Genomic DNA, 27,275 nt, shown 5'->3' with positions numbered 1-27,275 from the left:
TGTGACACATACTTTTTGAACAATGAAAAATATTTTTTAAGACTATGAAAGTCAGCATAAGAGAGAAATTTGACAACTTGTAATTTGTCTTCACACCTTTATAACTTAAAAGTACACACCTTAATAACTTATATTTGTATTTTGCTAAAGTTTTTTTGGTGAGATTGTCCTTTTAAACTGATAAAACTTCTCAGTTGTCAAAATGTATCCGAGGTCTTTGAGAAGGATAAAATTTTACTTAAGTTATTGATTAAAAAATGACAAAGAACTTACTTGTTTGGCACCTAGCAGTACTCCTCAAGGTTCTCCATTGATGCTGAGGGTCATATTTGCCTTTCAATGTTTAGTTCACGGCCTGCCAGGCTCCAGAAAGATCCTGTGGGCTAAGAAATCTGTAGGAAGACAAACTTATTTTGACCTGAGCAGCTAGGCTGTCAATTCCAGTGATTCTGTCCACTGTCTGGTAATCTTCAATTTAGATGAAAGACAGTTTTGTCCAGTGGTCAGCATTTGGCAGTTGAAGCAAATTGCGGATGGATGTTGTTCTGTGCCCATTTGCCTTCTGTCTTCTTTGGTGGAAATAGAGTGCTGCTGCTAGGAGCCAACCTGTCTCTTTTTGTTATGAAAAGTGGGTTTTTTAAAATAATTAATGCCATATTCCCCAGATCTCTGAGCAGATAAGGGCTGTTTACTAAGTATAGACAAGTTAAAACTACAGTATAGAATCTGCCTGGAGAGCTGAGTCTGAGCTTGACTGCACTGGCTCTCAACTTAACAGGTAAGATTTACACTCCTAAAAAGACAGAAGAAAAACTGCTTGCAATAGAAGGTTAATAGTTTAACACATGAGACTTATTGTTTCATAGTCTGGAACGAAATAAACATATTGCATTTAAGTTACATGTATGCACACATACACACAGAAACTGAACAGGAATTGGGGAAGTGGATGCTCTTGGTGGGACCTACCAAAGGCACGCTACTTCCCAAAATGCACACATAACAGAGTCCACACTGGGGAACCAGGCGGGGAATACCTCAGTAAAGATGGTGGGACATGGTCACCTAACCTGGCTCTCAGTTAAGATGGTGGTAAGGTCACCTGACCTCAGTCAAAATGGCAATGGTCAAATGTTGTATGGAAGAGAGACCTAGAGGCGTGATCTGCCCTGTTGCCGTGCCACAAGCCGCGATGGGGAGTAAAGGCTGGAAATGAAAACAGCTGCCTCATGGATCTGACCAATTTTGTCGGCAGCACTAGTGGTGGAAGGGACAGTTTGAGGAAAAGCGAAGCCAGTGGAAGACCAGTAGAGTGAGGGTTTATACCAAACATAGAAACGTAAAATCCAACGAAAACAGCAAACAAACGTCGCAGGGCCTATAGAAGGACATCTCTCCCCTACAGGCAGGGTATTAAAGCCTGATGAGCTCTGGTCTGTGTGACTTGGAAGCCAGAGAGGCTGTAGGCTGCTCTGAGTGGTCTCTCACAGCAGAGACCACTGACAAGTGGTTCAAAAGAAAAGAAAAAAAGGAGAAAGAAAAATACAAGGGACCTTGGGACCCCAGTGGAGTGCACCACACAGTATGTGCAGTGCCAGCACAGGAAGACTGATTCCAGGTCATCCAGTGACATTTTTTAGCTATGGAAAGCAGCAAAGGGCTCAACTGTAGCCGTGAAGACTACAGTTGAGTTGGGTCCTGGAAGGGGAAAACTCACTACTGAAGCTGCTGATGTGCATAGAGGTTGACGTTCAGGCAGATGGACAACATAGTTGTTGTGGGAAACATACCCAATTCCAGATCCTGACCCCAGGAGAGGGTTGAGAGAGCCTCCCAAGTCTCAGGCATCAGTGTTATAGTTTAAGTAAAATGCTGCTGTTCCCTGAGGGGCACAGCAACAGAAACGCTACAGGTCCCTGAGTGGTGGTAGGCCATGGGCAGCAGGCCATGAGACCACACCACTGGTCCCTGAATGGTGGCAGGCCATGGGCAGCAGGTCCCAAGACCATGGTGGGCCACAAAGGCAGCCAGTCCCAGTAGCGAGCCCCCAAGTGGCCAATGGACCATGAGGGCCAGCAAGTCTTAGGCAAGGAGTCACATGGTAGGGAAGAGACTAAGATGGATAGGCACACCATGCAGAGTGAGCTTGGGTATTTATTTAGTGGGTTATGGAAGGGAAGCAAAGAGAGAGGGAGAAGGGAGAAGAGCAGAGAGAGGGGGGCAGAGATGGGGGAAGGGGAGAAGTACTGAGAAGGGAGAGAGGCCTAAGCTGTCTCTTCAAGAGAGAGACAGAAAGGAAGGGAGCTCAGGCCGGAAGCAGAAGGAAGATCTGCCTGCCTTGTTGGATAGGGAAGAGAGTGGGTGCAACTTGTCTCTTAAGGGGACAGAACAGACCATTACACTTGGTTCTTGGCATGCATCAGAGAATCTGTCTTCCGAGAGTTTATACTCAAGCAGGAGTTACATGTCATTAAATAGTACCACAGAATAAGAAGAAATCTTCCCACAGTCTGAGGCTTGGCAGAACATCATTTACAGCTGTATATTGTTGTGCACTGCACAAATCCTGGAACAGCAAACAGTGAGTCACCTCTGTGTAGTTGTTTTTGGTGCTTGCTAGAATAGTGTACTGGAAACCTCAGCATCATCTGGTATGGAAAAATCAGCAGCTTAGTGCTAACACAATGCACTGTGCTATATGCAGTGCCCATTAGTGCTGATGAGATGGACTCTTGACAGTCAGAAGTCAGGGAAGTGCTGTGTGCTCTGATTTGTATATGCTGGATGGATATGCCTTGTCAGTGACAAGTTGGCAATTAAAACTAGGACAGACTCAGAAGATTGTGAGTCTGAAACACTTCTGGTTCAAAACATTCCTGATAAAAGATATCATAGGACACAGCCATGACAAGCGCAATAAAAGCCTGTGTCTCAGAGGCAATACCTGGATGCAAAGAAAGAATACCATAAACTTAGACTACCCAGGCACTACACAGGAACAGACTATCCAATGGAAATTCCTAACGTTTCAACCATTGTAGATAGGATCACCTGCTAGCACACACCCTGGTAATGTAACTTTTCTGGGTTGGTTTTTTTTTTTTTGTTGTTGTTGTTGTTTTTGGGTTGGTTTTTTTTTTTTTGCCTATAAATAGTGCCCTCTAGAAGGTCAGAGTACCTCCTCTCACTGCTGTGCTGACCAGGTCCCTGTTGAATTGTAACCCTCACACAATAAACCTTGCTTTTGCATTTCAGTGAGTCAGTCTTCCTCATGATTTTTTGGGTTCCCCACGGACTGTACACAACAATACCAACCAGCAAGACCTCTAACCGAGTCAGTGGCATTAAATGGGCATGTTTCAGTATTAGCAAACAATTGCTCAAACAAGATGGAGGTAGACAAAAACTTTTCAGAGTTCACAGAAACCGTTATTGGGAAGTTATTATTTTCTTTAGTGGTGAGGTTCTATTATGCAAAGCTGGAGAGATAGCTCTTCAGTTGAGAGCACTGGATGCTTTTGCAGAGGACCTAAATTTATTTCCCTTTCCCACATGGTGGCTTTTAACCATCTATAATTCTAGTTCAAGGGCACTTGATGCCCTCTCTGGTCTTAATAGTATCAAACATGCAGATGGTGCACAGACATACAGGCAAAACATTCATAAACATTAACCTCTTTTTAAAAAATTTGTTGTGCTTTCTTTGAGTTGTAGAATTATAAACTGCATTGGTGAAGGATATTTTTGTTGATAGTAATTTTATTTCAATAAATATATTATTTTATAAATAGGAATATGATTTTCAGTGCTTGCCAATGTCCTTAGATGGCAGTAGTACAGTTTAATGGTTAAGAAATGGGTTTTCAAGTGATATGGAGCCCCACTTGAGCTTGCACATAGCCATGCAATACTAGTTATTGCTGATGACTTTGAAAAGCAGCATTTACCTTGACCTCATTCTTTCAATTTTAAAATAGAAATATTAACCCATAACAGATGAACAGTGCTTGAACTAAGTCATATAAAATTAGAAATTTTCTTCAGAGTGTCTTCCAAATACAGTACTCAATCAATTGTTCCTTTACTACTATTTACCTATAGATACAGCAGTGATCTTCAGAACTAATCCTATTCATTCATAAAACAAAATGGGCAGATTATGACATGCTTGTCCATGATATGAGAAGAATAGGAATATGGTAAAATGTTTGAAAATGATAGTTGATCAAAAATAATATGATCCCTTCATTAGGAAGTGATAATTCCTAGCTCTCTATATCTATCTATCTATCTATCTATCTATCTATCTATCTATCTATCTATCTATCTGTGTGTATAATAAAATGCATTTTATATAATATGAAAATAAGTTAGTCAAGTACTTTACCACATTGATATGAGGCTATGACAATGAAGCTTTAAGTCTGTCCTCACTGTATTCGGTGTTAGGTAACAATTTGGTCAGTATGTTTTTCCCAAATAAGACATATTCTAAATTATTAATACTTCTTTGATTTCATTAAAATTTACCCAGAAGTTGTCTTATCTTCTTTTTTTTTTGCTGTTAAATCTGAGGTTTAATCTTTGGTGTGATTTTGTGCTTATTGTAAAATAAATAGGTATAAGTATATAAAATATCTAATGATGACTTTGACTCCTTAAGTAAGGTTGGGGAAAGAATATCATCATATTATTTCTAGACACATAATTTCTTTATGCCCTACTTGTTTTTCATAGCTTTAATAGTAATTCTATGATTTTAAATGTGTTTAAACTGCAGCTACAACACACTGTCTTCAGAGAATGTCAAGTGTCAAGCCATCAGGTGCTGACTGGTTGTTTTATTGTTCATCTTGTTGAATTATAAGATTCGAAAACGTTTTAGTATGGAACAACTGAGGAAAATAGTTTTTTGTTCTGTTTCCAATTCTTATTGGCATAAGTATTATTGCATTTTTCTTAACATTTTTAGCATTTTTTTCAGTGGGTAAATGTCTAGATTTATTAAAAATCAATCAGTTGTACTTTAATATACAATATTTACTAAAATATTTTGCTTTTATTTCCTTATACATTTTCTTTCATATTTTATAACCTAATTTGCATTGTGACATATACAACTAATAAAGAAAATCACTTGAAGAGATAACTTATAAATATCTAAACTCTCAGTACTCTCTACTATCACATGTCTTCTTTCAAAAGGCTTTAAGTAGTCCTCTTTGAGGCTAATTATATTTTTCTAAGTTTTCATCATTTATTTTGATTTTATTATTTCCTTAAAATTATTTTGAATTTTAATAGTCTTTCTCCAAGATATTTAATACCTAAGCCCAGTTGTCTATTATCTTTTGGGTACTATTATTTTCAGGTGTGTGACTTTTGTGTACACGTATTTAATTCAGTGAAACTGTGTTACTGTGCCTGTCTAAAATACCTCATGGTCCTATTAAAGAGATGAATGGCCAATAGTAAATCAGGAGCAAGGTTAGGTGGAGTTAGTAGGCAGAGAATATAAATAGAAGGAGAAATCTGACAAGAAAAAAAAAAAGGAGCAAGATAATCAGAAGAGGAAGACATCAGGAGCCAGCTACCCAGCCACTCATGGAGTAAGAAGGAAAGAAAGGTATATAATAACAGAGAAAGATAAAAAACACCAAGAAACAAAGGTAGTCTGTATAATTTAAGTTAAGTTGGAAAGAAACAAGCCAAGCTATTCATCCAGGAATTCATCACTAACAATAAATCTCCATGTTTGATTTATTTGGCAGCTGGGTGGTGGGCCTCCAAAATGTCAAAAGAATAAAATATCCCACAACAATTATCCCTTGCTATAGAAGCTAAAACATTTTATTTTTCTAGTAATTTTGATGTTTTAGCACAGTTATAAGCTTTTTATCAATTTTCAATATAAAATATTAATTAGCTATCTTCAGAAAATATATCAGTGGTATTTTCACTGTTAATTTATATTGAAAATGAGAAGTCAGTTGTTTTATCTTCTGTCTGCATATATATTTAGCCAAATCAGAGTTCAGAGTCACACACAGAGACATAGAACTATATCTAGAAAATGACAAGTAATGTTCATCTCTGGATAATGTTACCACTCTGTCTTAAAGGAGAAAGAAACCTGATAGCAGGCTTTGTCTGCACCCAAACTGCTGCCAGTTTGGAATGCGATCCAACAGGTGATGAAACACGCAGTTGTGGTCCAGACTGCCTACTCAGTGAGCATGAAGACGTTAAACTGGGGAGAGGAACATGGGCTGAAAAGCTGGAAAGTGGGAAATCCTGCTTACTGCTTGGCATATTCTGTGGCTTTTCATCGGTGGGTAGGTAGAATCAGTAACATTTTAAAGATTACTTCATTGAATTTATTAGTAAAAATGCAATTCAAAGTGTTTACACAATTCAGGAAGTATTTTATATTAAGGAATGTATGAGTTATAATATTTAATAAATAGTTTTCATTTCAATTGTTTATAAGTACTTTAAATTGTTTTCTCATGTAGTTTTGATACTCATAATCTTTATGTTAAAATGTTATAACAGTATTACATTTCTGTCCGAACCTGTCTAATTCAGAATGAATTTATAACTTACGTAGTCTGAATTATTGGGTTTCTTCATGTTCAGATAACTTAATGTTTAACTCTGATGTTTTGGTCACTGATAAACTAAATATATTTGCACATCAATTGCTCTGTGGTTCATTAAAGAGATAAAAGAGCAAATAAAACCCTTGCTCTCTAGTCGAGCAAATGTATGCATATTTATATATATGCACACATGCACACACAAAAGTTAGAATATTCACAATGGGGTAAGAGAAACTTCACTTCTATCTGAGGAGTCAAGAAAGAGCTAAACCTAGAAGTATAGAACATGGGTTTCTCCTGAGTGCAAATTAATGTTCAGTCCAACATACGGCAAAGTGCTGTGGACATGGTTGTTACTGAGTGTAAGAAAGTGATGCATGCACATGTGATGGCGTGCAAGATCAAAGCTGGTTTAGAGAGACACTGTTTGTTTCTAATAATGCCCAGTAGGTAGACGGCAGCTGAGAAGGGGTGGTGTAATGTCTAGAGATGAACTGAAAGACATGGATGCTAAATAGATCATAGGATTGCGATGTTTGAATAAGGTACAGAGCTCGCATTCTGCACAGAACCTAGAACAGTTACACTTGGTGGTAGAGGAACTATGTCACCATCTCACTCCTTGTAAAGATACCAACAAGGGTAGTACAAAACAAGAGTGGCTGAGCTTGTTGTAAAAAGTTTAGAGAGAATCAATTCGGTGGAAGTTCTAAGAGAAGTAGAAATTTCCAGATGTATTTCAAATGTGTAAATACATTCTCATTCCAACAAAGAGGAATAGACACATAAGGGAAAGATAATTTATGCATGAATACATGCAGATAATGCATATTCATAATTGAACAAGGTGATCAGGTGTTGCTTTGTTGACAGACACTAAGACGACTTTTTTATACTTCAGAAGTTTGGAGCTTGGAGTTGGTCCCAGCATCTTTTAGTTTTATAATTATGATAAAAGTTTATGCACACTTTCTGAACTATTGGCTATTACCAAGTTTCCAAAACACAGTAATAAATTAGATTAATTCCATTTGCCTGAAATCTTTACTCTTTTTTCTGTATTATTTTCATGTCATTGAATTTTGTTGCTCTGCTGTTTCTAATTTATCACTTAGAGAATGAAAATATGTATTCATGTTTTTTCAAGAATAATTTATCACTGCATTAAAGAAATAGAAATGTATTATCTTCCTGATTTTCATTGCAGTTTTCTTTTGAATATTTGCAGATTCAAATTAAGTAGAGAGCATGTTAATTAGTGTGCAGATTTTTTAAACTGTCTATAATAGGAAGCTAATTGGTGTTTTCCTTTAAGAACAAATTTAGAGAAATGTGATTTGAAAGTTTAGGGCTGTTAATCACACTGATCCAAGTAGAAGAGACTATTGATTGAGCAAAATAAGCATTTTGATTGTTTAACCACCAGCTTTATTCTCAGAGAATGGAATTAACTGATAGTAATACCTGCAAGACTTAACCCATGAGAATTCTGACCAGATCTGAGTTCCTGTGTTTGGCCATAGTAGGTACATGCAGACACAAAGTGGTCTATTCAGTTTAGGTTAAACTGGGAACATTGGGAATAAATGCATGAAAATAACTGTAAAAAAATCTTGGAGTAAATATGATTTATAAATGCAAAGTGTCAAAAGACATTCTTACAGATGTTTGGGGGAAACCAAGGTGTATTTTGTTTGTTCTGAAAATAACTCTGAAAGGTGTGAAAATAGTTAGAAATAAAAGGAAAGTGTCTGGGCAAAGTTAAATGGTAAGCAGTGTTTTTATTTATGGAGGAACTGAGCTGTAGATGGATGGGTAGGACAGCTACAGGTTTAAGAGTGGTCTTACCAAATGCAGTGCTGAGACCCCAGGGAGCCATGCGAGCTGCACATGAGTGAATGTGAGTGCAGTAGAGCAAGAAGCTAAGAAGGACAGAGACTGATTGGTCCTTGAAGGCCAGCTGACAATAGAGAGCAGGAGAATCTGAAGTCATCCCAGGGCTGGTTAGAGAAGAAACGTACTCTGGGCAGAAAATCTTGTTTGCACACACTGAAGAAGGTTTCCGACTTCTACTAGATAATTGGTAGGTAGAAACTGCATTCAGCATCAGTGAACAGATTTTACCTTAGAAAGCAACGGAAGTTATCTTTCTGGGAGTTCTGGTTTGCGTTTGCTTCCCAAGAATCCAGAGACAATTGCTGAGAATACAGCTTCCCCAACTTTTGACTATCTGTGTGGCTGGAGAGGATTCAGGCAAACAGTGAGCTTTTCATTGGCGGTATGAGTGCACACACTAACATATGCCCATGCTAGCTGTTGTGAATTCTTTCCAACTGCTACTTACAGTTTTATTTAGAGAAGTTGAGCAATTAAATTAGGGCCTATTTCAAATAACAAATATGTCTAGATTTAAGTGTTAAATGTGGGAGAAACTATGGAAGATGGGCTAGGACAAAACTTTCTAGTCAATATTTGTAAAGAATTTAAAAGGCCAAATGTTTCAAATGAAAAACAGTTTTTGAAGTTCATCTGTTAGTGTGTCCCATATTAAGTAGATGCTTTTAGTGATGGAGACTGGAAAACAATTGGAATATGTGATGCATACAGATGTCTTTTAACAGGGACAATTTGAAATTCTCTTTATCCAATGTCATTGCCCCTGTGTCAACATATTTTTATGCTTGTTTGATGAATAAAGGTGGCAAAAATAATTTTTTTGGGGGGGTGAACTTAGCAGCTCTTTAAAAGAGCCCTTTTCTCCCTGCCCTCTCCATATATAACTCACTATCCCCTCTCCTCCATTCTGAACTCTAAATCCAGGGCATGGTATCTTACTGTCACTTTGACCTGCAGATGGTCTTTTTATATAAAATCACAGGCAGTAGAAACAACCCCGGGCACAATCCATGATACCTGTGTGAACCATTGCCAGTTCCACACTACATTCCCTATTAGAATTAGATTGTCCATCTTGGGTCCCTTTTCTCCACTTCTTTGATAGACTTAGAAGCAAGGCTGATAGCTGCCTAAATTGATATCTAACTGGGGAGGCAAAATATGAATCAAATTTTTTAAGGGCAACTCATAATCTGTCAGTATTGTAGTCATACGGCAGTTGCAGTTTTAAGGATAAAACAGCCTTTATTTTTCCCATAACCACATAGTTCTCAGAAGGCTTATGGCTTGAGGAGCCAGATCATTCATAGAGATTACAAAGAAAGAGGTGGGCCAGTCAGTTATTGCAGGGCCGCCTTACCTCCTCTTCATTTATGTCTTTTCTATTTTCAGTAGCTCTTCTTACTTTACTCTAAGTATGGGATACACAGCATTTTTGGCTAGCCTATTCTAAAAGGAAGTCCCAGGTAGCATGCTGCTGGTATATGCTTACCAATACCCTGACTACCCTAAAGGAATATAAACCAGCGATAAGGGAGCATACTCCCAGGTTTCCTAGTCTTTTTGCTTCAGCATCCTCTCAAGGTAAATCATCTGAGTACCAGTAGAAGCAGTTTGCTTTATTAATGGGTTGATAAATGACAGCTGTCAGTGACGGATGGACAGGTGCCTTCCATTTGTAATCTGTTTCATTAGTTTAAAGCAGCAAAATAGATTTTAAATGCCTTAATGGTTTAACACATGTAAATTTATTAACACAAGATATTAATGCACTGCTTATGAGTTTTGTTTACATTTGTTGTGGTCAAACCTTGTGGATATAGGAAGGCTATTATCACATCCAATTTTAGAGCATTTTTCTTACTATTCCATCACAGTCAATGTTCTATTGATGTGAAGAGACAACATCACCATGGCAACTCTTAGTAAAGAAAGCAATTAACTGGATTAAAGTTTCAAAGGTTTAGTTCATTATCATCATCACAGGAAGTACGGCAGCACTGCCTAGGCACAGTGCTGGAGAGAGCTGGGAGATCTACATCTGGATTGGCAGGAAGTAGTAGGAAGAGAGAGAGAGAATCATCAAGCCTGGCTTGGACATTTGAATCTCTGAAGTCCATCTCCAGTGACCTACTTCTTTCAAAGCCACACCTGGCCAAACAAAGCCACAGCTTCTAACATCAATCCCTAAACATTCAAATAATGAGCCTGCAGGTACCATCATTATTCAAACCACCAAAACCCTCATACCCATTAGCAATCAGCATTATTGCTTCTCTACCCTATTCTCTTGCAGCCATTTCTCTACTTCCTATCACCAAAGAGGTGTCTATTCCAGACATTTCAAAAAATGGACTAACAGTACAGTATTTTATTACATAATATATTTGTTTCACTTGGCATAGGTTTGCAATGTTTAGCTACAATATAGCATATAGCAGTAGTTCATTAGTTTTAATGTTATAAATAATATTATTAATAGACCATAAAATTATGTGTTGTACATTTTTTTCATGAAAAAATGCATCTTTTCAAAAGACTGTTGGTAAACTTTTGATTAATACCCCAAAAAAAGAAAATAATGTAAGTGAGGTGATGAGGCCACAGTGCAGGTTTCCCAATAGGAACTTCAGAGCAAGACTACCCTGTGGCAGGGTATGTGAACATCTTGAACAGCTGCCCTCTTTGCCCAGTAATTGGTAGGGGACTCCTGAGAGGAGCCCTGAGGTAGAAAAAGATGTAAGATTTATCTCTCAACCAATCACATTCCTTGGGATCCTGTAGTCTTTTTTTAAGAAATGATCCAAGTATGTAATTTCTGTAGGTAAATTTATTGTTAAAATGCGCACCTATTAGAAATGTTTCAGGCATTTGCTTATCCAATTAAGAGTTCTGAATCTTATGCATATTCATCAACTGTTTCCTTTCCCTTGGCAGCTTTCGAAGATAGAGAATTCCACTTCCTTCTATTGGGTCAAATTTTCTCTAATAAGAACCACTGCACACAGGAGAGCTCAGTAGATGCTGTTGACTAACAGACCTAGCTAAGATTTACAAATACTGCTTTTGTGCATTCTGCATCTCCTCTTCTAGAAATTACTGAGACATTCTTAGTATTGCAAAGATCATATGGAAATGGCCTAGAGCTACTGGGTGACTTCCCAATGATGTCACAATCCGGGTAATGACAGTAAAATAAAAACCGTGATTGCCTACCATTGACAGCAGAGTTAAATTCTCTGGATTAAAAATATGCATGCATTTTATAGTCTAACAAAAGTACAGATGGTGCATTAAAAAACAACTTATGAAATACTTTTCCACTTAGTGTCTTTTTTTTTCTCCGTTCTGACACATAAAGTGACAAAATTATAAATAAACCCAGATTTTAAGCTCTTAAATTGATGAGCAAATCGAAACTAACTCAAAGTACGTTTTTGAAGGTGAAAATGGGTCAGTGACTCTGAGTTGTGACTTTGTGCAGAGTTGAGCAGTGCTGCCTACGTAGTGTTGTAGAAATACTGAGGCGTTCAATTGAATTATTCTTTTTGTCCTGGTGAGAACACATTTTCGTCAGGGTTTCTACTGCTGTGGTAAAACAGCAAGACCAAAAGCTGGATGGGAAGGAAAGGGTTTATTTGGCCCACACTTCTACATCATACTCTGTTATCTAAGGAAGTCAGGACAGGAACTCATACAGGTTAGGAAACCCGGAGCTGATGGAGGGGCCATGAACTAGTACTTGTTACTAGCATTTTCCCCCTGGTTGGCTAGACCTGCTTTCTTATAGCACACAGGACCAGCTGTCCAGGGATGGCACCACCCAAAATGGACTGTACCCTCCCCCATCAATCACTAATTAAGAAAATGCCTCACAGCCTGATCTTCTGAAGGAATCTTCTCAGCCTTCCTTTCAGATGACTCTACATTGGTTCAAGTTATAAAACTAACCGTCTCTGGATTATCAGAAAATTGAAGGAATGAAATCATAGAGAAGAGATCCTCACTGAGGGTATCATCCTCTCTATATAGAACTTTGTAACTCACCTATTTCTGCAGTGTTAACTTGTCGACATAGGTTTCTGTCCTGCAGCCATTCAATCTCAAGAAACACAAAGAGGCTTACATTAATTATAAACTGGCTGGCCTAGCAGCTCAGGCTTCTTATTATCTCTTACATCCTACATCAACCCACAATTCTTGCCTGTGTCAGACACGTGGCTTGGTATCTTCTATCAGTGGGGCATTCTCATCTTGCTTCTTCTGTGTCTGGGTGACAACTGCAGACTCAGCTTTTTCTCTTCCCAGAATTTTCTTGTTCTGGTCTCCCTACCTATACTTCCTGACTGGCTACTGGCCAATCAGCATTTTATTAAAATATACAAGTGACAAAATTTTACAGGGCACAAACCATGGTCCCACAGAATTAGCTCCTCTTCCTTCTTGCCCAACCTTCTACTGTTAGCAAGACTTTGTATATGATCTTCATTTTCAGAGTTCAATCTTATTCCATCTATTTTCTTATTCAAAGGTGCCAGATGACTATTAAAAAAAAAACCAAATCAATCTTAGACAGAAGGCAATTTTTAAATAGTACAGCTAGCTAGCTGCTAGTGTTAATGGGGACAAATCCACATAGCTTTGAAAATTATTTGCTAATGATATCTCAATGCTATAATAATCACACCAACAGATATTTTAGCTGTATTTTTTAGTGTTCACTGAATACACATTGCCATCATTCTAGATATTATACTCTAAGATATTCTATATTCTTTAAGTACTCAAAGGGATTTTTTTTTTTTTTTGGATTTTTTGAGACAGGGTTTCTCCGTAGTTTTTGGTTCCTGTCCTGGAACTAGCTCTTATAGACCAGGCTGGCCTTGAACTCACAGAGATCCGCCTGCCTCTGCCTCCCGAGTGCTGGGATTAAAGGCGTGCGCCACCACAGCCCGGCTCAAAGGGGTTTTGAATATGGTGTTCGGTGGAAATCTAAAAAAGATTGAATTAGTTTACTAGAAGACAATGATCTTTCTTAAAAATGGCACTCCTCATTCTGCACTCTCTTATAAGGTATATCATACCACTTACATAGCTGTAGGAAGACCCTGGCATTCCATCCTGAGTTATAATGACAGGGAATAGTCACATTTCAGCCATGTCTAAGGAAGGAAGAGCACAGGTTATTTTCCCAACTTTAAAAGTTTCAGTTAATTTTCTTTGCATTACTGGGATTAATCTCTTTCATGTTCAGAATGGAATGTCTGAACTTAATAAGTAAAATATGCAGTTCTCATCCTTGGAAGTATGAATGCTTGTCTGCTGGGGCTAAGGAGAATGCTTTCTTATATTAGATGGGCATTCAGACCAAATTTCTTAAGTGGTATCTTCAACTTCTGAGTTTTCATTGTCCAGCTATACCCCCACAACTTAGGAAGAGTTTATATTGAAAATAATGAAGATGAGGAATAAGAATAAGATCCATAGGAGCTATTTCCACCCCCACCATTAGGGTGATTTGAAACAACAGGTTGATGATGAGAATTGAATTTGAAACAACTTAAAGGATGGGTAAAATTAAGTCATTATGAAGGAAACAGATGGTGAGGAGTGGGAAACAGAATTAGCAAACAAGTGAAGAGACAAACACTTGATGTGTTCAAGAGGGATAGCATAGAACACCCAGATGGCAGTCATTGTTTAATATAGCGGGACAGTGGAGACGGGCCTGGCATGTACAATGGAGACCAATGCAGTGACAGGTTTTAGCAAGCAGAGACCATACAGGTCTGTCTGAGCCAAATGCTTCTCTCATTTATTGCTGGGCATATACTGTATAGCCATGAATTTATCCATTATTTAATACAAGACTTTATACATCAAAAGGTCCATTAATATATATGTTTTTATTATTATTAAACTTGACGTTTACTTGCCCCTTAGCTGCCTGACAGGAAGTCGAATGTACATATCCATTGTTTCTGTCTTTCATTATTGGTTTCCGTTCATCATGCAAGTGGTTTGCTTTTATTCAAGCTCGAACAGCACTAGATCAAAAGCTTGATTCAAGTAGCAAATGGATGAACCAGAGAGTAACATTGCTCTTCCTTGAGTTCAAATCTAAACTTGAATTAAGCATGCTCTCTGAGAGAAACACAGAAGAAGAATGCACGCAAAAGTCACTTTGTATATTTGTGTGTGTTTTAATGTTTATGGTCCCGTTTGCTTTGACTATCATGATGACTTTTGTGCACTTGACTGATATATGATAAAATTTTGATATTTACACTGACATGAAAGGATATAAAAATAAGTTTGGTGAAATATCTGAATGCAGGCCTATATTTATTGAGTATAGATGTAGGCATTAGGAATATTTTGAATATATATGTAATAATTTTTTAATTAAACAGTGAAATGAGTAGTGTTATCATCATACTGTGTTGATGATAAGGAGATTTGGTTTCTCCTAACTCACTTTCTTCTTTTCTTGGATGACATTCATATTTACGTTTTCATGTAAAGATGACTAAGCACAGTGTTGTCCCCAGCAGAGAGCTCAGGAAATGCTAGGTGCCTGGAATTGGTGAATGAATGACTGCTTACTGATTTAGGATTAGCCTTAATCTCGTATGATTTCTACCCAATTTTCTTCATTCTAATTAAGAAATTTTAGAATTGAATGATTGATTGAATGATTTGGAGACAGGCTCTCATGTAACCAAGGAAAGTTTGAAACTCAGTGTGTAGTTGAAGATGACCTTCAACTTTTGATTCTCTTGCCTCCAGCTTCTGAATCCTGGGATTACAAGGTAAAGCTGAAGTGTACCTATTTGTGAGATAGGAGGGATTAAACCCAAATTATTATGTGATAGATAAGTAATTAATAACTGAACAACATCTCTAGTCTCCAGAAATTTAGTCAGGTTTGAGTCCCCTAAAGAAAAAAAAAGAACCACAGTATTATTTTAATTATCACCTGATATGAATGATTCTGAAATGAGTGATTTAAGAGCAATAAAATTCTTTCCTCATTTGAAAATTTCCAATCATGCTTATAACGACAGTATTCTATGCCTCATAGAGAAATTGTATTGATTAATGTGAGTTAAGCAATTGCAAAACAGTACAGAGCTCCATACCCCCAAGGGAAAACTACACTGCGGAAATGTACACCATTGACATCAGTTATTTTTATTCGAGGATCACGGAAAACACCTATTCAAACTCACCAGGGCGTTACTGGAGCTAATTGAGGGATGTTCACACAGCACCAGAAAGTGGGGGAAAACTCACCTTCCCTTGCTATTTAAAGTGTGTTTCAGAGGTTAAACGACATTTGCAGGTATTTACTGCTTATATTGAATGTTCGTATAAGTTCCTGCTTTCCAATCCTCCTTGCTCACTACACACCAGACTGTCTTGCCCCTGTGGTTCTCTGCATCCTCGAGCAGAGTTGCCCTCTTCTGCACCTTTGCAAAGTGGAAGAAGCTGCAAGCTGCATTTGTGTTGGGAACATTAATGTTCCCAATATAATGATCATTATGTAAATAAGCACAGTAGGTTTTCCTACTGTTTCTTGTTTCCTTTATCAATATAGTAGACTTTATTATATTCTTTCTATAGGATTCTCTGTGATTTATGTTCTATCAGAAGGTCATGGTACCATGTTGGCCCTGTAAGTCTATCCGCTGAACTGTAAGGCTTGCCAGTAAGATGCAGGTTGTGAGAAAATAAAGATTATAGCCATGTTGATTTCCTGGCATATTTATTTAATTTTATGGTATTTGAAGGCTTTGCCATGACACCTAAATATTTAAATATTTTGCAGGGGTCCAAATGTGAAGTTTTGCTTTAAAACTTATGAGAGTACTCTATTTCTTAGCTCTCTTCCCCCTTCATTATCTCTTTATCACTGTCTTTCAAGTGGATCCCTGCAGGCCATTCTCAGCTAATATCCTTTTCCTGATTTAATGCATACTACCCAGCTGGTGATTGTGTACAACACAGGCATTGCATCATTAGCTGTGTTATCTCTATTCCTACGTCTAGTTAGTTAGCTGGTACCACAAGGCCCCAACCCTGTCCAGAATACCATTCAATTAGCATCATGCTGCTGTCTGATCATTTTTGCATGATATCTGTAAAACAAGAAAATGATACCTTACAGCTGCAAGGGAAGGATGAGTATAGATTTGACGTCTCCTATCAGAACTTTCTTCGTCCCCTAACAATAAGTAGATTGAGGTTGTTTTGTTTGCTGTGCCGTTTAAGAAATATTTTATTTTCCTTTTTTTTTAGGGGGATATGTCTGGCTGATAATAACTAAAAATTTAGGAAACAATAAGTTTTTCAGACTAGGAAAAATCATGTATAAAACTGAATTGTAAATGTTTACAATTCCAAAAGATCTTAGAAGATTAAGTATGATGCATGAGTGGAGTGCCTGGGAGGTATCTCTGAAAAGCAAGGGGACCTGACTTTGTTTCCCAGCACCCACATAAAATGTCAATCTCACAGACATAACTGTACCACCAATAGGAGAAGAGACAGGTGGAACTAGAATTTATTAACCACTAACAACTTGATAAACTGTGTTTCCAATGAAAGACCATCGAAAAGGACGACACTCAATATCAACATTTTTCCTCCAGATGCTTATGCCAGGTATATATCCACCTATATTTGTACATTCACACACATGCAACTGTGTATTATACTACATCCTTAAACACACAAAAACATTGAAAAGTAGACATGTTTCTGAAGGTTCAATAAAATATCGCTACAATAATAATAACAAGAAGAAACTACCACTGTTTTTCTGCTCCAGTCCACACATAAAAATGATCTGCTTCTCTATTGTGTTTGAAAAAAAAATACAAACATTCTGACATAAAGTAAAGGCTTGGCTACCCGTGTGGGACTTAAATCATAAGCAAAAAGAAAGCGTCTTTAGAGTGATAGTCGGATTTGAATTCTTGAGATATGAAGTTTTTAGTTTTCTTATTCCTTCTTCTAAACTGACAAAATATTTCACAAGTGAGGAAAACATTAAAAGTGTAATGAAAACACAATGCCCAAGATTGCATAAATGCATCTTGTTTTATTTATGTTTCTGGAACCAAATTATTGGGTTTATTCATTGTTTTGACAGAGGCACGATGAAGAGTGGAACCTAATGATTGTTTCATGGTTCTATTCAATAGAGCTGGCACGGGGAAGCCATGGGCTGGGCGGCAGTGCCAGCACCGTGTTGATAACGTGTGCTTTGCCCCCTTGATCAGATAAGACTTATTCAATTCCTTCTGGATCCATATTACAGAAGTTTGTGAACAGGTGTCCCGCCTTTAAACTAGATGAACTACAGCACATCTGTGTTCTTACCAAAGCAATTGTTTTGTCTGATTAGTTTACCATGAGCTGATTTATATTCATTTAAACTAGCAAAACTCTCTATAGTTTTCTGTTTTCAACCCAGATTTTTACTTCATTCTGATTGTGTTTGTGTATAGGTTATGTGGGATGGACTTAATAGTGGACATAAACATGTTTTGTGTGCACGTGGAGGCCAGATGTTGACATCAGGCATTGTCTTTACTCATTCTCAATGCATTTACTGAAGTGGGGACTCTTGCTTAACCTGGAGCTCATCAATTTAGCTTGCCAGCTTGTCCCTGCAGCTCCTGTGTCTCCATTCAAGTATGTGATTTTCAGGTAGGCCACCATGCTGGGCCAGCATTTCTGTGGGCGCTGGAGGTCTGAACTCACGTCAAGCACCTTATCCACTAAACCATATCTCTAACCCAGCTGGGCAGAAATGAGTATACATATGAACAAACATGAAGCTTTTATGTTGTGCTAGCAAAAGGCACAAGAAGATACATTAGTATAACTCAGTTTTTATTTGAAGAGACTGTGTCTGTTTTTATATTCTCTTTCCCAGGCCACTATCAATGTTTACATAAACATATTTATTCATGACGCAATGACTATAAACCACATACACCAGTGGTGAATAGAGTTAAAAGAAGATAATTTTTGATTTGAAAAATGAAAGACGTGAACGTGAATCTGGAAGTCATAGAAGTCACAGGTAAAGTTGGTAACAAGGAAAAGGAAACATGAAGTCTAAAGTCATCAGGAAATTTGAGAAAATGTAGGAGCATTCATTATACTGAAGGTGTCATATGGAGAATGATATGCCAAAGGACATGACTTCCATATGATCAAGTGGAGATGTTTTATTCAAATGAATTATAGGAGGCAGGTAGATCAGTGTGCTCATAGATAGACATTATGGCATTCACAGATATTAAACAGGTTTGACTCTTCAAAGGGAGATATTTGTAACCTGTTTTCTGGCCAGAAGGTTGGGAGAAGACGTAATTAATAGCCTTATGACCTTTGTGCTATCTGTGTGGCCAGGCCACACCAGATCCTCCCCCAGACATGTATCTTGAAATAAATGGAGGGAGAAATATTAATAAGAATTAGGGCACAAATCATCTAGGCTTTAAAAATACCAGTGATCAGCCTACATATTGATGTATTGTATAAAAATTGCAACCTTATATACTTTATAATAACTTGGATACTTTTACTAAGTATTTGTCTCCACCAGAATTCTCTTCCCATACCCCTCCCCATTGTCCCAATTTACTCAGGAGATCTTATCTATTTCTCTTTCCCAGGGGAATTCATGGATGTCTCTCTGAGGGTTGTCCATGCTTCTTAGCTTCTCAGGAGTTATGGATTGTAGCCTGCTTATCCTTTTCTTTACATCTAATTATCACTTATGAGTCAGTATATACGGTATTTGCCTTTCTGGGTCTAGCTTACCTCATTCAACATGGTTTGTTCTAGTTCCATCCATTTACCTGCAAATTTCAAGATATCATTTTTTTACCACTAAATAATACTCCGTTGTGTAAATATACCACATTTTCTTTATCCATTCTTCAGTTGAGGGTCATTTAGGTTGTTTCCAGATTCTGGCTATTATGAGTAATGCTGCTATGAACATAGTTGAACAAATGTCCTTGTAGTGTGAATGTGCATCCTTTGGGTACATGCCTAAGAGTCCTAAGGTAGATTGAATCCGAATTTTCAGAGAAACTATCACACTGATTTTCAAAGTGCCTGTACAAATTTCCAATCCCACCAGCAGTACAGGAGTGTTTCACTTACTCCACATCCTCTCCAGCATAAGTGTGTTTTTGATGTTAGCCATTCTGACAGGAGTAAGTGGCATCTCAGAATTGTTTTGATTTGCATTTCCCTGATGACTAAGGATGTTGAGTAATTCTTTAACTGTATTTTGGCCATTTGTGCCTTTTCTGTTAAGAAGTATCTGTTGAGATCTGTACCTCATTTTTTTAAATTGGATTATTTGGTATTCTGATGCCTAGTTTCTTGAATTCTTTATATATTTTAAAGATTAGCTCTCTGTCAGATATGGTGTTGGTAAGGATCTTTTTCATTTCTGTAGACTGATGTTTGGTCTTGTTGACCTTTTCCTTTGTTATAGAAGCTTCTCTGTTTCAGTAGGTCCCATTTATTAACGGTTGCTCTCAGTATCCGTGTTACTGGTGTTATATTTAGGGAGTAGACTCTGATGCCAATGCATTTAAGGCTGCTTCCCTCTTTCTTTTCTTTCAAGTTCAGTGTAACTAGGTTTACGTTGAGGTCTTTGGTCCATTTAGACTTGAGTTTTGTTCATGGTGATAGATATGGATCTATTTGCATTCTTCTACATGTCAACATTAGTTAAGCCAGCATTGTTTGTTGAAGACGCTTTCCTTTTCTATGGTACAGTTTCGGCTTTCTTGTCAAAAATCAGGTGTTCATAGGTGTGTAGGATTATGTCAGGTCTTCAATTCTAATTGATTGATCCACATGTCTGGTTTTATGCCAGTACCAAGATGTTTTTATTACTCTTCCTCTATACTATAGCTTGAAGTCAGGGATGGTGATTCCTCTGGAGGTTCTTTTATTGGACAGGATTGTTTTGGCTATCCTGATTTTTTTTCTATATGAAGTTGAGTATTATTCTGTCAAAAATCTGTGATAGAGTTGTGATAGAATTTTGATGAGGACTGCATTGAATTTATAGATTGCTTTAGATAAGATTGCCATTTTTACTATGTTGATCCTACCTATCCAAGAGCATGGGAGATTTTTTTTCATTTTCTGATATCTTCCTCGATTATTTTTTTTTTTTGAGATTTAATGTTCTTGTCATACAGGTCTTTCATTTTTTGGTTAGTGTTACCCAAAGATATTTTATGTTATTTGTGGCTATTGTAAAGAATGATGTTTCTATGATTTCTTTTCAGCCCATTTATCATTTGTGTATTAGAGGGCACTGATTTTTTTGAGTTAATCTTGTATCCCAGCTGAAGGTATTTAATAGTTGTACAAGTTCGCTGGTAGGAATTTTGGGATCACGTATGGATATTATCCTATTATCTGCAAATATCAAAAATTTGACTTCTTCATTTTCAATTTGTATCCCCATGATCTCCTTTGTAGTCTGTTGTAGTTTTATTGCTCTAGCAAGAACTACCATTACTATATTGAATAGATATGGAGAAATGGGACAGCCTGTGTTGTTCCTAATTTTAGCGTAATCACTTTGAGTTTCTCTCCACTTAGTTTGAAGTTGGCAGTCAGATTGCTGTATATTGTCTTTATTATGTTTAGATATGTTCCTTATATCCCTGATCTTTCCAAGACCTTTATCATGAAGGGGTGTCTGTTTTTGTCAAAGGTTTTTTTTCTGCGTCTAGTAAGGTAATCATGTGATATTTTTTCATTTAGTTTGCTTGCATGGATGGATTAAATTGACAGATTTTCATGTGTTGGACCATCCTTGCATCTCTGAGGTGAAGGCTACTTGATCATGTTGGATGACTTTTTTTTGATGTGTCTTGAATTCAGTTTGCCAGTATTTTATTGAATATTTTTGTATCAATGTTCTTGAGAAAGATTAGTCTATATTTTTTTCTTTGTTTCATCTTCATGTGATTTGGCAATCAGCATGACTGTAGCCTCATATAAAGAGTCTGACAATTTTCTGTGCGTTTCTATTGTGTGGAAAAATTTGAGGAGTATTAGTAGTAGCTCTTCTTTGATATTTTAGTAGAATTCTGTGCTGAAGCCATCTGGCCCTGGAAATGTTTTCTTTTTCCTTTTTTTTTCTTTTTCTTTATTTTATTTTTTTATTTTTTATTTTTTTGTGGGTGGGAGACTTTTGATGACTGTTTTCTATTTCCTTAGGAGTTTAGGCTTATTTAAGTTAAATGGTCTTGGTTTAATTTTAGTAAGTCGTACCTATCCAGAATATTGTCCATTTCTTTTATGTTTTCCAATTTTATGGAATACAGGTTTTTGAAGCATGTCCTAATGATTCTCTGGATTTCCTCGGTGTCTGTTGTTGTGGCTAACCCTTTTCTTTTCTTATTTTGTTAATATCCTCTCTCTGGTTTGTTTGGATAAGGATTTACCTATCTTAATTGACTTTATAAAGTAACTAATTTTTTTTCATTAATTCTGTATATTGTTTTCTTTGTTTCTATTTTATTGATTTCATATAAGTTTAATTATTTCCTGACATCAATCTTCTTGGGTGAGTTAGCTTCTTTTTTTCTCTAGAACTTTCATGTGCATATTTAAGTTGTTAGTATGAGATTTCTCTGGGAACTTTATGTAGCACTTAGTGCTTTGAACTTTCCTCTTAAAACTCTTTTCATAATGTCCCATAAGTTTGAATATGTTGTGACTTCATTTGCATTGAATTCTAGGGAATCTTTAATTTTGTAATTTTTTCCTTGACTCAGCAGTGATTCAGTTGAGAGTTTTTCCATGAGACTATAAGGTTTCTGTATTTTTGTGTTGTTGTTGAGTTCTAACTTTAAGCCATAAGATACAGGGATTTATTCCAATTTTTTGTGTCTTTGAAGATTTGCTTTATGACCAAGTATGTGATCAGTTTTAGAGACATTTCCATGAGCTGCTGAGAAGATATATTCTTTTGTGTTTGGGTGAAATGTTTTATAGATGTCTATTAAACCCATTTGAGTCATAATATCTGTTCCCTTATTTCCTCTGTTAAGGTTTTGTCTGGCAGACCTGCCCATTGGTGAGAGTAGGGTGTTGAAGTCTGCCACTATTAGTGTGTGGGATTTGATGTGTGCTTTAAGCTTCTTAATATTTCTGCTACATATGTGGGTGTCCTTGTATAGGGGGCATAAATGTTCAGAATTGAGACTTCATCTTGAAGGATTTGTCCTATGATGAACATGAACTGTCCTTTTCCATCTCTTTTTATTAATTATAGTTTAAAGTATATTTTGTTAGATATTAAGATAGCCATACCAGCTTGTTTCTTAGGTCTATTTGATTGGCAAATATTCTCTCAACCCTTTACTATGAAGAAGGATGTATTTTCTGTAGGATTATATTTGTGGCTAGGTTTTGTTTAAATCTGATTTTATCATGGAATATCTTGTTTTCTCCATCTATGATGCTTTGCTGAATATAGTAGTCTGTCCAGGACTTTTGGCCTTCAGAGTCTTCATTGAGAAATTGGGTTTAATTCTGATGTTTGACTTATATGTCTCTTGGCCTTTTCCTTTGCAGCTCTTAGTATTCTTTCCTTATTCTGCAAGTTTAGTGTTTTGATGATTATGATGATTATATGGTGAAGGGACTTCTTTTTAGTTTTTGGTCCAGTCTATTTGGTGTTCTGTAAGCTTTTCATACCTTCATAGCCATTGGTAAAGTTTTCTTCTGTGATATTCTCTCTGTCTTTGAGCTGTAGTTCTTTTCCCTTTTCTATCCTCATTATTCTTAGGTTTGGTCTTTTTATGATGCTCTGGATTTCCTCAATGTTTTGCATTAAGAATTTGTTGGATTTGACATTTTCTTTGACAGATGAATCTCTTTCCTTTATTGTATTTTCAATACTTAAAATTCTCTTTTTATTTCTTGTACTTTCTTGGTTAATACTTTCAGCTGTGGTTCCTGTTCACTTACCCAGATTTTCCATTTCCAGAAATCCCTCAGTTTAGGTTTTCTTTATTGCCTCTATTTCAATTTTCAAGTCTTGAACTGTTTCCTTCACCTGTTTGTTTATTTTTATTTCTTGATTTTCCTGACTTCCTTTAAGGGATTTATTGATACCTCGCAATTTTAATTTGTCTTTTCCTAAGAATTTTTTTATTTCCTCTTTAAGGCCTCTATCACCTTCATAAAGTTATTTTTGGGGTTGCTTTCTTCTGTTTCATGTGTGTTGGGAAGTTCAGGTCTGGTTACTTCAGAACCAATATGTTCTGGTTGTGCCATATTGCTCTTTATGCTTTTGAATGTATTCTTAACTGCCTTCTTCCCATCTGGGTTTGGATAATTATACATACAGGTATTGATTCTTCTTCTAATTGTTGCAGGTGAAGCCTGTGCCTCCAGGTGACCTCTGATGCCACTGAGACAGATGGTGGAGTGACCTTACCAAGGTATTCTTGCATGCTGACTGGCAGTTGGGACTCTTCTTCCAATCAGTGCAGATTGGGACTGTGCCTCTAGTGGTCTCTGATGTGGTTTGGGATGGTGATTGGGCAATTACTTCCTCCACTTAGTGCAAGAGGGGGCTGCGTCTCTTGGGTCCTCTGATGCAGCCGGGGCTGTTGGTGAGCAGCCTTGACACAGGAGACTTGCCTTTTGACAGGCTGCTGGGACTGGGATGGGTTGGGGAGGGGCACAGCAAGTGCCTCCAACTCAGAGACGAGTAAATGCAGCTCACCAGCCTAGAGAGCTACCACTCACTTTCCCTCCAGTCACTAACTGTGGGGATTGTGCCTCCTGGGGCCTCTGACATAGCTGGGGATGGCAGTAAAGTGGCCTGACCATAAGCGACTTGTCTGCTGATCAGCTGCTGGGGCAATGATGTATGTGTGCACAGTAACTTTTATAAAAGAAAATATTTAATTGGGGCTGGATTAGAGTTTCAGAGGTTCAAACCATTATCATCATGGTAGATGGCATGCAGGCTGGCATTGTGCTGGAGAAAGAGCTGAGGCTCTGCATTTTGGTCTGCATGAAGCAAGGAGAAACTGTGTTGGACTTCTGAGATCTCAAAGCCTACCCCCACAGTCCACAGTGACCTACTTTCTCAGGAAAGGGAACACCTTTCCTAACAAGGCAGTGCTTCCTAATCGTATACTTCCTGTGGGCCACATGAGTTTATGGGGGGCCATGCCTATTCAAACCATCATAGTTAGTTAATAAAAGTTTTATATATCACTTTAAGTTCTTTCCATGAAAAATTCCCACAGAGTCAAGTAAATACCCATCCCTGACTAGGGATTCTACAACTCTGCCTTAGGCCACATTCTCCATTCTTGTCTGCCCTTTACTTCATAACTGCTATGATTTTATAGTTTATGTTCTCCAAGATTCCTACACTTAAACCAAACCCTAATGTGATGCTGTTGGGGAAAGAAGGCTTGGGAACAACCTTTGAAAGTTCTAGTGCATGTATTCAGTGACATTGTAAATGTGGACCCAGACTTTTCTTCTCACTGAGACTGTAAAGACAGAGAAAAAAGAAGCAATTTGTGAGTTAACAAACTAATCAGAGAACACTGGCTCTTCAGGTGCTGTGACCTAGAGCTTCCCAGTCTCTGGAATTTAGAGAAACATTTCTATTTTCTATAAGTCAACCAATTTATGTTTTATTAAAAAAGCCCAAAGTGTCTTAGACAACAATGTTTGCAACAGTCTCCAGAGTTTACCATTATTATAGCATTCCTATGATGAAATACTATAGCTGAATTTAGGCATAAAAGTTTTGAATTTATCTTAAATTTCTTTTAATATTATGAATATTTAAAATCTTATGTATCTAATTTTATCCTTTAACAATTAAAAAGTCATTGAAGAGTAAGCTTGATTTGCAAACTCCATAGAGAACAAAAATCTTTGTTCTGTTCATTGTAATATCTTGTGCCTTACACACAGAAAGTAATAAATACTTGTTGAGTGGATGACATGCAGCGACTTTTTATGTCTGTATTTCTTTGGTAGGTCACATAAATTCTTTATTCATTACCCCAGACACTACATTTAAACTAGTTAAGGCCAAACAATTTGTTGCCTATCAATCTATTTTGTCATGGTCATTCTTTCAGCCACTGTCTGATGTCAATGCCAAAGGAAAAGGAAAAGACTCTCTACCAATATTCATTTGTCTGTTGTTTATAATGGATTTTTGATTTATCACTTTGTGTTTCTGTGATATGATTCTTATATACTCTGCTCAGATAGACGGTTGATTTTCCATCTTATATTGCAATTCTCTTGCCTCATGTTTGACCTATTTTCTCCCACATTTGTATTTGAAGAGAGCACAGCCACTTGTAACCACTGTACTGTGTCTCACTTAAAAATTCCACCTGAAATAGAACTATGAATGGAATATAGGACTGTATATCATTCAGATTAATAATTCTTCCATTGTCTTCTCTTTTTCTTACTTCTTAATTTTTCTTAAATCTGGGACTAGTGAGACAGCTAGTTGTTACAGGAGGAGAGGGCTGCTTGTTGTCCCGGCTAGGTTACACCTGAAAATAATCCGAAATAATCAGACAGAAATTGTATTAATTAAACCACTGCCTGGCCATTAGACCTAACTTCTTATTGGCTAATTCTCACATCTTGATTTAACCCATTTCTGTTAATCTGTATATTACCACATGGCAGTGGCCTACCAGGAAAGATTTGGCATGTCTGTCTCTGGCAGCTCCATGGCTGCTCTTCTTCTGTCCTTCTTCCCAGAACTCAGCAGGTAATGCTGCTTTACCAAGCTAACCAAGATAACAACCTAAACTCAATCCCCGAGATCAACATGGAGGAGAGAGCCACTTCCCAGATATTGATCTTTTCCTTCCGTGTGAATCTTGTGGAATGCATGCATGTTCCCTGATACTAAATAAAAATCTATAAAAGCAAGCTGGCTTCATCTATTGTAAAATTCTGTTCCTCAAAAACTTCTTCCACAGTCTTCCACAGGGCTAGAATGGCATTACACTATAGATTGATGTGACACCCCAAACCACTTGCTTTTATCTGTACCACATTCTTCTTGTTAACCATTTAAACTATGAGAGTTGGAAACAGTCAAGCATTAGGGTGATGTGTGTGTATAAACCTACCAACAGAACAGAGGCAGGAAGATTATCATTAGCTTCTAGAACATAAATAAGATTTACTAATTAAAATTAATAGCTGTGAAATGGAAAGCCAGTATTCTTTCATGGGATGACACTGGGTATATAATGGCCACGGCAGGAATGATGAATGTTCAGGAACAGTCGGTCAACATAAATTGTTCTGCATGTTTTAGTAGCTTTTTTGTTCTTGTTTTTGTTTTGGAGGAAAGAAGATAAAGTTTGGCAGATGGAGAGGGTACAGGGTTCTAGGAGGGATTGGGAGCTGGAGAAATAATGCTGAGCAAGGTACCCATCCATCCGGAATAGACTCCAAAAACCAGCCCATGCACTAGGGATAAATTCTGATCCAACTGCTAGTAGTCCCACAAACTCCCCAACCACACAACTGTTATCCATATCAGAGGGTCTAGTTCAGTCCTATGCAGTTTCATCCGCTGTCAGTCTGGAGTGAGTGAGCTCAGATCAGTTGTTTCTGCGGGTTTACCCATTGTGGTCTTGACCCTTTTGCTCATAATATCGCTTCTCCCTGTCTTTGACTGGACTCTGG

At 37.3% G+C, this 27,275-nt stretch overlaps 1 protein-coding gene across 1 annotated transcript in view; it reads left to right on the top strand.

Moving 5' to 3' along the window:
- Naaladl2 (N-acetylated alpha-linked acidic dipeptidase like 2) overlaps positions 1-27,275 on the top strand; it is a 1,054,557-nt gene that overhangs the window by 263,510 nt on the left and 763,772 nt on the right. The window contains exon 3 of the mRNA XM_075950779.1: positions 23,948-24,013. The gene's annotated coding sequence lies outside the window, so the exon portion shown is untranslated. The remainder of the gene's footprint in view (positions 1-23,947; positions 24,014-27,275) is intronic.

This window comes from Microtus pennsylvanicus, chromosome 16, assembly GCF_037038515.1.
Source record: "Microtus pennsylvanicus isolate mMicPen1 chromosome 16, mMicPen1.hap1, whole genome shotgun sequence".
In the NCBI taxonomy this organism is placed as follows: domain Eukaryota; kingdom Metazoa; phylum Chordata; class Mammalia; order Rodentia; family Cricetidae; genus Microtus; species Microtus pennsylvanicus.
The sequence above is the reverse complement of the archived record's forward strand: the minus strand, read 5'-3'. Positions and strand labels throughout refer to the sequence as shown.